The 12,319-nt window shown below is 45.2% G+C and overlaps 1 protein-coding gene across 1 annotated transcript in view; it reads right to left on the bottom strand.

The window, feature by feature from the left end:
• LOC147736772 (uncharacterized) overlaps positions 1–12,319 on the bottom strand; it is a 56,228-nt gene that overhangs the window by 43,478 nt on the left and 431 nt on the right. The window lies entirely within an intron of this gene.

Raw genomic sequence — 12,319 nt, 5'->3', positions numbered from 1 at the left:
TGTACCAAAATCTCTCAATAAACACAAGGGCTCTTTTTATAGCCACCTAAGAACTAAACACATATTTTTCAGATGAATATCTGAAAAATATTTTTTGGTTTTTTGCTTGGAGTCGCGCACCCAACGCGTCAGAGTCGTGCATCGAACGCATAGGAGTCGTGCACCAAACGCGTTAGAGTTGCGCACTCTACAGCTTATGAGTTGTGCATCCAATGCGTGCACACCAGGGGGCTGCACTGAGCAACGCGCTGGGTACGCGACTCCTAAATTTACCATAACAAAATAGCCTCTATCACTAATTTGTAATATCCCCGGGGACCCTATTCCCCGGGGCTTATATAAAATGCTGGGGACAGTGGGCGTAGCCCCAAAGCCCCCATGGTCACACCGGCTCCCTGCGTCCTTCGGGAGCCAGCATTGCTTTCCACATGGGTAGCTGCTAACTTGCAGCTCCCCATGTGGAAAAGCAATATGGTTTGGATTTTGAAAGAGAGAGCAGGTTTCCCTGCTCTCTCTTTCAAAATCCAAACCAAGTTTGCTATGGGAGGGCGGGAGCCGCAAGACTACCGCCCTCCCATAGCAAACAGAGGTGTCCCGGGGTGGGCACCCCCAGGATGTCACTGACCATGTCATGAATGATGTAAAATATGACGTCATCAGCAGTCATTGCAGGGGTGCGAGTTATAGTTAGCTCAACTCACTATAACAGCAGAATTTCTATGGTTTTGTATGAGTGAAATGTCCAACTAACTATAACGTCCCTGAACCCTATGGTTATGTTCAGTGAATTTCAAAGGTTTTTTAAATGCTAATTTGTACCTATAACATCCCTGAAACCTATGGTTTTTTCAGTGAATTTCAAAGGTTTCATTAAATGCAAATTTCTAAATATTTTCTTCTTTAAAACCTATAGTTTTTTCAGTGATTTTAAATTATCACTTTATTGTCAACCTAGTGAAAACAGCTGATATGCACAGTTTTCCAGCAATAGTTTCCACACAAAAAATAGACACAAATGAAAACAACAAGTAACAGTAATAATATACAGAGTAGACGTCACCGTGCAAAAATAACACAAAAGCACATGTTCCCTATATTTTGAACGAGCAGCTAAATATGGGAATAAGCCACGTTTGCAGTAGGAATTTAACATCTGCATTTTACTGGTGTAAACCAGTTCGACTACCTACTATTTGAAAGGGATCGCAGTCCGGAATCACATCTGAAACGCAACATATGTCATAGAGTTACTGATCACGCAGCTAACACCCATGAAGGTCACAAGACTCACTGCCACCAACCTGCGCACGTCCCCCCCGGACCACCCCTTCCCTACTACCACTGAGGCATCGCAGAACAGGACAGCGGACCTTCCAAAATGGTAGGGTCCCTCAGCCACACAATAATTGAATGTTGCCAGATATGGCAAGCAAGTATGTGTGAAGGACGCAACTCAACCATCAATAATAATAATGCACACAATACCAAGTGTAGCGGTGATGTGCTGGTTAGACCTCACTGTGCAGATCACAAATATCTCCATGTGTACATATACTGCTGGTGCTTGTAGTGTTGTGCACAATAGATGCAACCACGTTATCTAAAGCAGTGGGGAAGATCTCAGACATGTAGCTGTGTTGTCCCCCACTGGAAGCTGAAGCGCAGTGGGCTGGTTCACGTACGCCACTCCAGCATAGGAGTATGAATAAATAAACTGGGGCTCTGGGCGTGGTTCACTTGTGAACTGTGATAACCAACGCATCTGCCAGAGCGGCGGCCCTCACCATGTCACGTGGCTGCCGCCATGACTGAGGTCCTCCTTAACATAGGCACCCTGCGAACCCAGAGGCACAGCACCGCAGACTTATGTCTGTACAGACTACTGCCTTCGAATTACACTGAGGACAACAGGGCTCACAATTCCAATCGAGTTGCGATTGCAGATTACGCAGTCCAGTGGACAAGAGACATTGCTAACAGTGCGCCTCCCCCCCACCGGACCATGCATCAATGCAGGCTGTACACACGCTGAGCACCAGAAATACCACTAACTCAGTGCACCAGAAGTCAACACCACATGGACTTATTAAGGCAGCATTCATTACACAAAGGACATTGCTCCCACTGCGGCCCACCCAGACCACGCATCATCGCTGCCTGCACACAAACTGAGTGTCAAAGGTACCACTAACTCAGTGCACCATAAGTCATTGCCATGTGGTCTTATTAAGGCAGAATTCAATACACACAAGACATTGCTCCCACTGCAGCCCGCCGTACCCCATGCATCATCACTGGCTGCGCACACGCTGTGTGCCACACCTACCACTAACTCTACACAGTTCAAGGCGACGCCACGTGGCAGTGGGCCCTTACTGACCACTGCCTCCAGTCTACACTGCGGTCAGCAGGGCTCACAATTCAAGATTAGTACCAATGTACATTGTGTAAGAGACTATAAATGGTAAAGAAAGCAAATGCTCCCAATCTGTGCAGCTAAAGTGATCGCCACATGGCTGTGGGCCTTTACTGACTGCTGCCTCCGGCCTACAACCTGCGGACAGCAGGGCTCACAATTCAGATGGCGTGGCAATTGCAGATGACGCAGTCTAGTAGGCAACTGACAGTGCTACCAGTACGGCTCTCCCGGACCTCGTTTCATCCCAGGCTGTGCACACGCTGAGCGCCAGAGGTACCCCTAACTCAGCGCACCACAAGTCAACGCCATGTGGCCTTATTATGGCAGAATTCAATAGACAAAAGACATTGCTCCCAGTGTGGCCCCCCAGGTCATGCATCATTGCAGGGTACGTACACGCTGAGCGCCAAACGTACTACTAACTCAGTGCACCATAAGTCATCGCCACATGGCCTTATTAAGGCAGAATTCAATACACAAAAGACATTGCTCTGACGGCGCACCACGCATAATCGCACGATACGCACACGCTGAGTGCCAAAGGTTCTACTAACTCAGTGCATCATAAGTCATCACTACGTGGCCTTATTAAGGCAGAATTCAATTGAATTCAATTGACACAATACATTGCTCCGAGTGTGAGTCCCCCTGTCCACGTATCATTGCATGGTACCTACATGCTCAGTGCCAAAGTTAATACAAACTCAGTGCACCATCGCCACATGGCCTTATTAAGACAGAATTCATTAGACAAAGACATTAGTCCGAGTGCGCCCCCCCGGACCACGCATCATCGCAGGGTACGTGCATGCTCAGTGCCAAAGGTACTACTAACTCAGTGCACCATAAGTCATCGCCACGTGGCCTTATTAAGGCAGAATTCAATAGACAAAAGACATTGCTCCCAGTGCAGCGCACCCGGACCACGTATCATTGCAGGGTGCCCATACGCTGGTTGCTTCAGGTGCCACTAACTCAGTGCACCACTTATCATCACTGGTTGCATGCACGCTGAATTTGCCAATACTGTGCAGCTCTACTCAACGCCACAAGGCTGTGCTCGCTTGCTCACCTCTGCCTCCAGTCAACACTGCGGTCATCAGGGCTCACAAATATAATTACATTTTCAGTCACTAATTACGGAGTGGAGTAGGCAACTAACTATAAGATCCCTCAAACATATACAATATCCTTTTAGTATCCTTACTTCAAGAACTTTTTTGATATCAATTGTAGCATCATCGCAGGCTGCACACACACTGGGTGCTTCAGGACCACTAACTTTTGAGATAATATTTAACTCTGGGCATAGTTCGCGAAGTAGCGCTACGCGAAGCTATGCAAAGTGCACTTCGCCAGTTACGTGTAGCACTGCGCGAACAACGTAGTACGCTGTTCGCGATGATTGCACAGAACCGGATGCTTGTCCGCACTGTGCAATCATTGAAAACAGCATCGTGCAGAGCGCAAGATGTCTTTTACTGCCGCTCGAGTAGATTTTTACTCGAGCAGCAGCTTTTTCCACGTGAACTGGTAGTTTCTCATCGCGAGCGGTCAAGAGCATACGCAATCACTCTCAAAGTTTATGTTTATGCTTAATGCTTATATAGTGCTCGAATGCCAAAGCGTCTTTGCGCTGGGGTGTGAGGGCCGAGGATATGATTATTTGACAAAGCCTATGTGGCTGTAAAGAGCCGGGTTCACAGACTCTTCCTGAAGAGCTGGAGATTTGGTTGAAGCCTCATAGACAGAGGCAGTTTGTTCCAAAGCTTGGCCGCACAGTGTGTTATAGCTCAGCCCCCTCATCTAGCCTGTCTTATCTTCGTGGTTTCAATGAGACCTTGACAAGCCAATCTCAGGTTTTTGAAGGTCATCTGCACTGCCCCCATTAATTGCCTTATGCACCAGAGTTAAAGTTTTACATTCTATACGCTGTTTAATGGGCAACCAGTGAAGTGATCTGATTGCAGCTGAGATTGGCTGTCCTCTGTGTAACCCTGAAGAAGTCTGGCTGCCGCATTTTGTAGAGACTGCAATTTCTGCATGTGAAATTTGTCAATTCCTAAAAACAGTGCATTAGAATAGTCCAGTTTTGACAAAAAAAGAGCTACCATCACTGTTGTTTGAAAGCTCTTGGGGTATAAAAGGGAAAATTTTCCTCAAAGTTTTTAGGAGGAACAAACATGAAGAAATAAGGCTATTCACCTGAGCACCAAAGTTAAATTTATTATCAAAGATAATCCCTAAATTTCTGACCTTCTCCACTGGGTGTGGGCACTCTCCGGCCTCCGACAGCCACCAGGACCGGTTCCACAGGGGCTGGCCTGGCCCAAACTCCATCACCTCTGTCTTATCTGTGTTAATTTTCAGATAACTCTGACACATCCAGGCCATAATCTCGGAGAGACAAGCATGGAACCTGGCTGCTGTGGTCTCTGGCTGATTAGTGAAGGAGATGAGAAGTTGAGAGTCATCATCGAACGAGACCAGAGCCAAGCCTTGTCCACTAACTAGATTGGCCAACGGGGTGACATACAGATTAAACAGGGTTGAAGATAGGGCAGACCCCTGTTGTACTCCACAGGGGGGATGAAAACTGTCTGATTTCTTGCCATCCCAAAACATCTTCTGCTCTCTTGCCTCCAAAAAGGAGCACAGTAGGGACAAGGCTGTCCCCCCTGACACCTATGTCCCTCAGACGCTGCACCAGAACAGTGTGGTTTATGGTGTCAAAAGCAGCTGATAGGTCAAGGAGCACAAGGACCGCCTTTCTCCCATCATCCACTACCTCTTCAGCTGCAAGGATTAATGCAGACTCAGTAGAGTGACGTGGGCGAAAGCCGTGTTGGGCGGTGTCCAACAAGTTATTTCCATTGAGATAGTCTGTTAGCACTCTATTGAGTTGTTTCTTTAGAACTTTAGCAGCGATTGGGAGACCAGCAATAGGGCGATAGTTCTTAAGATCACCGGGGTCAAAGCTTGGTTTCTTTAAAAGAGGTGTATTAGATGCCATTTTGCAGGCTGTGGGATAGCAACCGGAGGCTAAGACTTGGTTCAAGATAGGGGTGAGATTTTCGCAGATCTTATGTGCTGCTTGATGTATGATGAAAGGCGGACAGGGAACAGTGGGTGCACCAGATTTTATGGAAAGTAAAAGTTTTTGAACCTCTCCATTGTTCATTGGCTGAAAGCAGGTCAGTTTGCATTGTGGGCGATTACGGACACTATCATGTCCTGAGGTCTAGGAGTGCTTGGAGAAATTGTTGTAAATTTCTTGCACCTTCTCTTAAAAGTAACCCACCAATTTATTACATAAATTTTGATCTGGCTTCAAAGCACTGTCTTGCTGAGGTCTAGCCAGCAGATTAACGGATTTAAGCAATTCTCTAGTGGAGTTGCCCGCCTTCTTTATTTTTTGCTTTGAAAAACTGTTTTTTTGCGGCAATGTTTGCTTCTTTGTAAAACAGACTAGTGTGATTGTATGAGAGTTTCTTTTGGTTATCATAGTTTAGCCTCCAGAGGCGCTCCGCTCTTCTACAATTGATCTTTAAGATTTTAAGTTCTGGAGTATACCATGGTGATGACGTTTTGACTCTTTTTGCCGTCACTAATTTCTCAGGTGCGACTTTATCAGCTGCTGATAATAGACAGTCATTAAGCTGCCGAGCAGCCTTATTGTTATCAGAGTCTAGAATCGTGGGGAAAAGGTCGAGTGCTGACTCAAAGTCGACGTCTTTAATTTTATCCCATTGCCTAATTGATATCTTAGAAGCTTTGGCTTGTGCTCTGGGTTCTATCTGGGTGATTTTGAGGTTAAAATATCTAGCCTTATGTTCTGTCCATGGCAGAGCTTGTAGGTTGAAGAGAGTGATGTCAGGATCACTGGTGAAAATCCCATCCAACGTGTGACCTGCTTGGTGGGAGGGTCTGGTTATCAGTTGTTTGAGGTTGAAAGCCTCAAGATTGTCTAGCAACCTAGTAGTATCTGTATTGTTGTTAGCTTCTAAGTGATGGTTGAAATCTCCTAGAATGGTAAGGGAAAGAGAGTCTGTGTACAATTCCAGGAGTGTCAAAAGGGCTTGGGAAAAAGACGATAGATCAGTATCCCTTGGAAGATCTGAAGGTTATTTAGTTTAATTCGAAAATGCAGTGCTTCTGCCAGGAGGGCTGAAATCGTTTCCAGCTGTACTTTGAGATGATCACGATAAATAGAGAAACCTGACCTCCCCGCGTTGAGAAGCTCGCCGGAAGGTTTATTTTCCATGCTCGCGATCCGCAACTTGATGTTACTGATCGCGAACTAGGAAAAAGTCTCGCCAGGATGTCATTTTGCTTGCTCGCGGTCGCCAACTTGACATTGAGGACCGCGAGCAAGCAAAAAATTACTGCTGCACTACGCTACGCGTGTTTGCACTGTGCTATGTGCAATACTATGTGCGTACTGCGAAGTAGGGCAAACTTCGCAAACTACGCAAGCGTAGCGTAGTGCTTTGCCCAGGGTTAAAAATATATTGTTATTTTCAACAAAGCAGATTACTGCATGCAGTTGATACCTCTGGTCGTTCTTATGAAGTGAAAAATATCTCTCCAATTGAAAAAGAAAAGATAGTTCCTAGAAATGTTGAACAAGTAATAGCTGAAGAACTTCAAGGGAGACGTACCCAGGTTCCAGTATTTACATGGGATTGTAGTAGTATTTGTAGTATACATCAACAATCTATTGATATTTTACTAAATTTCCTAAGACAATAAAGAAAAAAACTGTGAAACAGAATATTAAGATATTACAAGAACTAGATACTTCCAAAGTGAAAAAAATACAGGGTTGCAGGGTCATTCTCTGGCTTGTCTTTCTAGGAAAGTGTGTCAAAGTCGTTTTCATCATTTAACAAGGTTAGCACTACATCATTCCGAAATGCGAAAGTTAGTTAGAAGATTATACTACGTGAAAACTCCTGCATTATGTCTTAATGAAATTAGTACCCGTCTTTTGCATGGTTCAGTATTGGATGTAAAACAAATTTGTGATGATATAGAATTACGTTGCTTTGCTAGTAAAGAGAAGTGTACGGAAAATAACAGTTTGATAAGTGTACGTGTTGAGGACGAGATGCAAGATAATACTTATGTGAATTTGAAAAAGAAATAACAAAGTTTAAAGTAGTTTCTGGTGAAAATCACAACTATGTTTGTATTTGTTCTCGACGTACTCATCATACAATTCAAAGGAATGTAGATGTGTTTTTAAAAAGTGAAAAGGAACATAATGATAAATAGAAAAGATTTCCTGCTTATCTGTTTGTGGAAGCTCGTTTTAAGTTACGTACTGTACAATGTATTTGTAAATATTGTTACAATAAATTAGAACAAAACAAAATGCCAGCTAGACCTGTCCATAATGACTTAGAATTAGTTTCTATACCTCCTAAGGTTACAGATTTAAATACATATAAGGTCATCCTTACACAATCTATGCACCCTTTTCAGGCTATAATTCGTATGCAGCCTAAAACAGGTAAGCTGCCTCCAACAGATCTACAAAGATGTTTAAAAGGAAGAGTTGTGTATTTACCTTTAGATTTTAAGAAAAATGTTGAAACTGTTGGTGTAAAAGAGAGGATACTGAACCTGTAGTCATTCTTGTTAGTGGTGTACCCGCAAAGAGTCGGAAAATATGGTAAGAGTTACTACATGTCACGAAAGTCCAAAAGGCTACATTTTATATGGTGCAAAACAACATTTACTATAAAATTGTAAATGTAGAGGAAGAAGAAATGACTTTAGAAGATGAAACACATATTTCAAGTGGACAGTTCAAGAAAAGAAGAAATGTATGAACATTATACTATACATCCTCTACATTCAAAAGAACTGATAGGAAATACTATTAAATTGTTTCAGATGAAAACGGCAAAACGAACTCCCATGAGTGTGTTGGAAAAAGTTTGGAAGCTCAATGTTTTCCGCAGCTGTTCCCTTCTGGTAAAGGTGGACGATATGATGAACAACCAGCTCTGATTCTAACTTCAAAATAATGTACTTTACAACTGTACTCAGAAAATCCAAGATTTCCTCAGTGTATTCCATTAATGTTTCATATTTTGTTCCATACAGCTACACTGCGGTCAGCGGAGTTCACAATTTAAATTAAAAAATTATTTATTTATTAGAGAGAATAGTGCTCTATATCCTTGATCTTTGTCAAAAACACATGACTAAAAAAATTGCTCGATGTCTGTGCTGACTACTGCCTTTGATGTACACTACTGACAGCAAGGCTCACAATTCACATCGAGTTGCGATTGTGTAGCTGCTCGCAGCCCGCACCACGCATCATTGCTGGCTGTGCAGACGCTAAATGCTTCTGATACCTCTATCTCAGTGCAGCACAACTCATGCACCCTTTCTGATACAATATTTTGTGTATAATTTCACATCTGCTGTCCTACCTCAGTACATCACAAGTCATGAACCCTTTACGATAGAATCTTTTGTGTATTATTTTGCATCTGCTGCCTGTACCTTAGTGCAGCACAAATCATTGCCCCTTTATGATTGAACCTCTGTGTCTGATCCAATGATTACTGTTGTACTTGTTGCCAGCACCAACCATTCCTGGCGGGTTGGCTTACAATCAGCCTACATGCATCCAGCACAACGTCACTAGACATGTGACCCTGGTAATAAAAGAAGTTGAGCGCACGTGCCCGTACCCAGTTCCACTATCTATTTGTGTCCGTGTGTTCATCATGTATGCAACATGCTGCCCCTGAACCCTACCACATTACATAGTGCTCTGGACAGCGTATGCAACCATCCTACCTTTGACAGTGGGGGAAGACTTTAGTTATGTAACTTTATCTTGGTCATTGTATAAGTACCTACGTAGAGACTGCATCATTAGAGTACTGCAAGAGTGTGTAGTGAATTTATAAGTGCATGAGGATCGTCGCAGTAATTGTATAAGTACATATGTTGGCGCAGCCTAACTCCGACAACGAGCTTGTCTCTAAATGGCTGCCCTCATGTGTCAAAAACTGAAACTTCAACTTTCCATGGCCCTGTATTGCTGCAGCTGCAACACTCCACTAAATGTGAAATAAACATTCATATCCACACAGATGTCTCATGTCCACCATCTTTCTTGTGTGGTACTATGGATGAATATAGGATCAGTGATTCCCCGTACCTTCCATGTTGGCCATATTGTTGGACTTGGCTCACAGAGTGACACTTTGACTTTTCAACCCGGGTGACGGTAGCACTACAACACGGACACCAGCATCCAGTGTTCTCAGATTTTTTAAGCTTTCTATAGCCCAAAGCCAACCAGAAAGTTGCCCTAAATAGCACAATATTACTACTTTAGGGAAGGAGGGGCAGGACAGCGTCAAGCAGGCGGTGAATGCATTGGAATTGATGTTGCAGCAAGCTGCCAAGTAAATATTTGTCTAATAATTTGCTTTATCATACTACTTTGCTGGAGCGCGGTATATATATTAATAATCTGACAACTAGCACAAACCATAATTTTACCACACAACTGGCAAAATATAGCCCAATTGTGCGTGATCTAGCCCAATCTGGCAACAATGCCCGTATCACTTCATTCCACATAGAGCTCACGACGGAGCCACGCCCAAAGCACCGCACTCATTCTCCACAGCCTCACGCTGGACTGGCATACTCCAGGCCAGCCCACTCCGCTTACGCTTACAGAGAACAACGCTACATGGCCCATATTTTCATTGTAGTGATAAGCTGATAACAGGTCTAGTTGTTAGTATGCACAGCCACTCCCTCACGGCTGGTATACACCCACACCACACCCATCCAGCACAGGCGTCACAGGACACGTGACCCTACTAATAAAAAAGACCAGGTGCAAGTGCTCTACACCATTTTAGAGTTGCTCGCAACACATCCATTGCGGCCGGCACAGTCACACCGCCAAGGTGATGGCCCGTCCTGGTGGACCGGAGAGTTGATGTTTTGTGTGCTTTGCTGTACCGCAGTGTAGGCCTGAGCCCAAGAGCGAGGGCCTACCACCATGTGCGTGGCCTCAGTTCTCACTGAGTTAGTAGCACCGCAAGCACTGAGTGGGTGTACAACCTGCGATGATGATAGGTGCACTAGTATGTCCTCTGGCGCGGCGATATGAAGACTCAGTTCCAAATGGGAGACCTGTTACCTTGGACAATGGAGCTGCATGATGTGGAGTGTGCCCTGACCGCAAAAAGGTAACCAGTGAGGCCTTGGTGCGCAGCGTCAGGCAGATACTTCTGGGCAGAGGGAGTGGATGGGGTACAGCAACCTGAATGCAGAAGGATGGCAGAGCGATTTAGGCGTACGTACCAGTATATACTGTACTACAGCATCAGATTGCAAACGCGTGCGCTGGTGCAATGCCCGAGGGGCCGGTGCCGAGCTCCAACTGTGGGCTGCTTTTTGAGCAGTCTGGGGGCAGAATTGGGCGGTGTCGCTGTTGTTCGGATACAGCCAGTGGCCAAGTGGGTGTCTGAATGGCCTTTCTGGAGGCAACAGGCAGAGGTGTCACTTTCTTTCTCTCGCAGGGCCGGCCCATTAATATATGCATAACTAGCAGGGCAGGGGGACTGAGCAGAAGTGGCTTCACTGGTTTTTACGTCACCAGTGTAAACAAATCCATGCATTTTTGTTGTATCTCCCCCACCCCCCTTTTTTAAATAAAATTTTGGTGAAACAGTGTTTTGAGGAAAGGCAATACGGAAGTGACAGCCTCTTTTATTTTTGCGTGCCCTGGCCGATTTTGAATCCTAATCCAACCCTGCTCTGCCATTACTAATTCTGTACTATCTATCAGAAGTGGGAGCTAGAGAGTTCCACTAGCTCGCGGCACATGGTTGGAGACAGAGCGGTGGCATAAAGGTAAGCTGTGACGGTTTTGTACACAGTGTGGGCACTTAGTCTCCCTCCTCATCTCTTCCTTTCTCTCCCTCATAATCTATCTATTTCACTCTTCCTCTTACACTGTCTCTTTCTCTTTCTCTTTCCCTATTCCTTTCTCTCACTTTTCCTCTGTTTCTCTTTTCCTCTTTCTCACACTATTTCCGTCTTTCTCTAGTCTTCTCTCACTGTTTCTCTCTCTCTTTGTCTTTCTCTCTGTCTTCTGCTCACTCTTTCTTTCTTTCTCTCTCTCTTCCTCTCTCCTTTAAGGGACGCATGACTCACAATCTTATCTTGCTTTTTATTAGGGCTCGCCCCTTTTCTATTTCGCAGAAATAGAAAACAGGGGTGAGTCCTTATGTCGCTGATCCAGTTCTTTCCCCAAAGGCTCTCTTCAGGCAGCTGATTGGCTCTCTTCAAGGAGGATTTCTAACAGTTCACGTGATTCCCAATCACGTGACCTGCTCTCATGCACGAGCCTTCAAAGCCTCAGCCATTTGCTTCCCAACCAGCGCTGCAGGCCGTGACTCGCATGAAAGGCAGCCCAGCCCAGCTTCTCCCAGCAGGCAGACCACCCCCCTCCCTCTCTTGACTTTCAGTGACTTCACACTTCGCGCCCCTGTCCCTTCAAGGCAGCCCAGCCCAGCCCAGCTTCTCCCAGCAGGCAGCCCACTCCCCTCCATCTCTTGACTTTCAGTGACTTCACCCTTTGTGCCCCTGTCCGTTCAAGGCAGCCCAGCCCAGCTTCTCCCAGCAGGCAGCCCACCCCCCTACCTCTCCATATGGTCGCTTGAGTTCCAAGCTTCCCCAGTGTGGGCTCGTTCACTTCACTTTTTCACGGCCGCAGGCCGAGACTCCTTTACCACTGATTTGCCAGTTGTAATGCTTTCTGTGTGCTGCTGTAATGGCATTCTGCTTCAATTTTAAACATTAGGCCAGACACTTTTTCACGGCCACAGGCCGTGACTCCTTTAT

The sequence above is a fragment of the Lissotriton vulgaris genome, chromosome 1_2 (genome assembly GCF_964263255.1).
Source record: "Lissotriton vulgaris chromosome 1_2, aLisVul1.2, whole genome shotgun sequence".
Classification (NCBI taxonomy): domain Eukaryota; kingdom Metazoa; phylum Chordata; class Amphibia; order Caudata; family Salamandridae; genus Lissotriton; species Lissotriton vulgaris.
The sequence above is the reverse complement of the archived record's forward strand: the minus strand, read 5'-3'. Positions and strand labels throughout refer to the sequence as shown.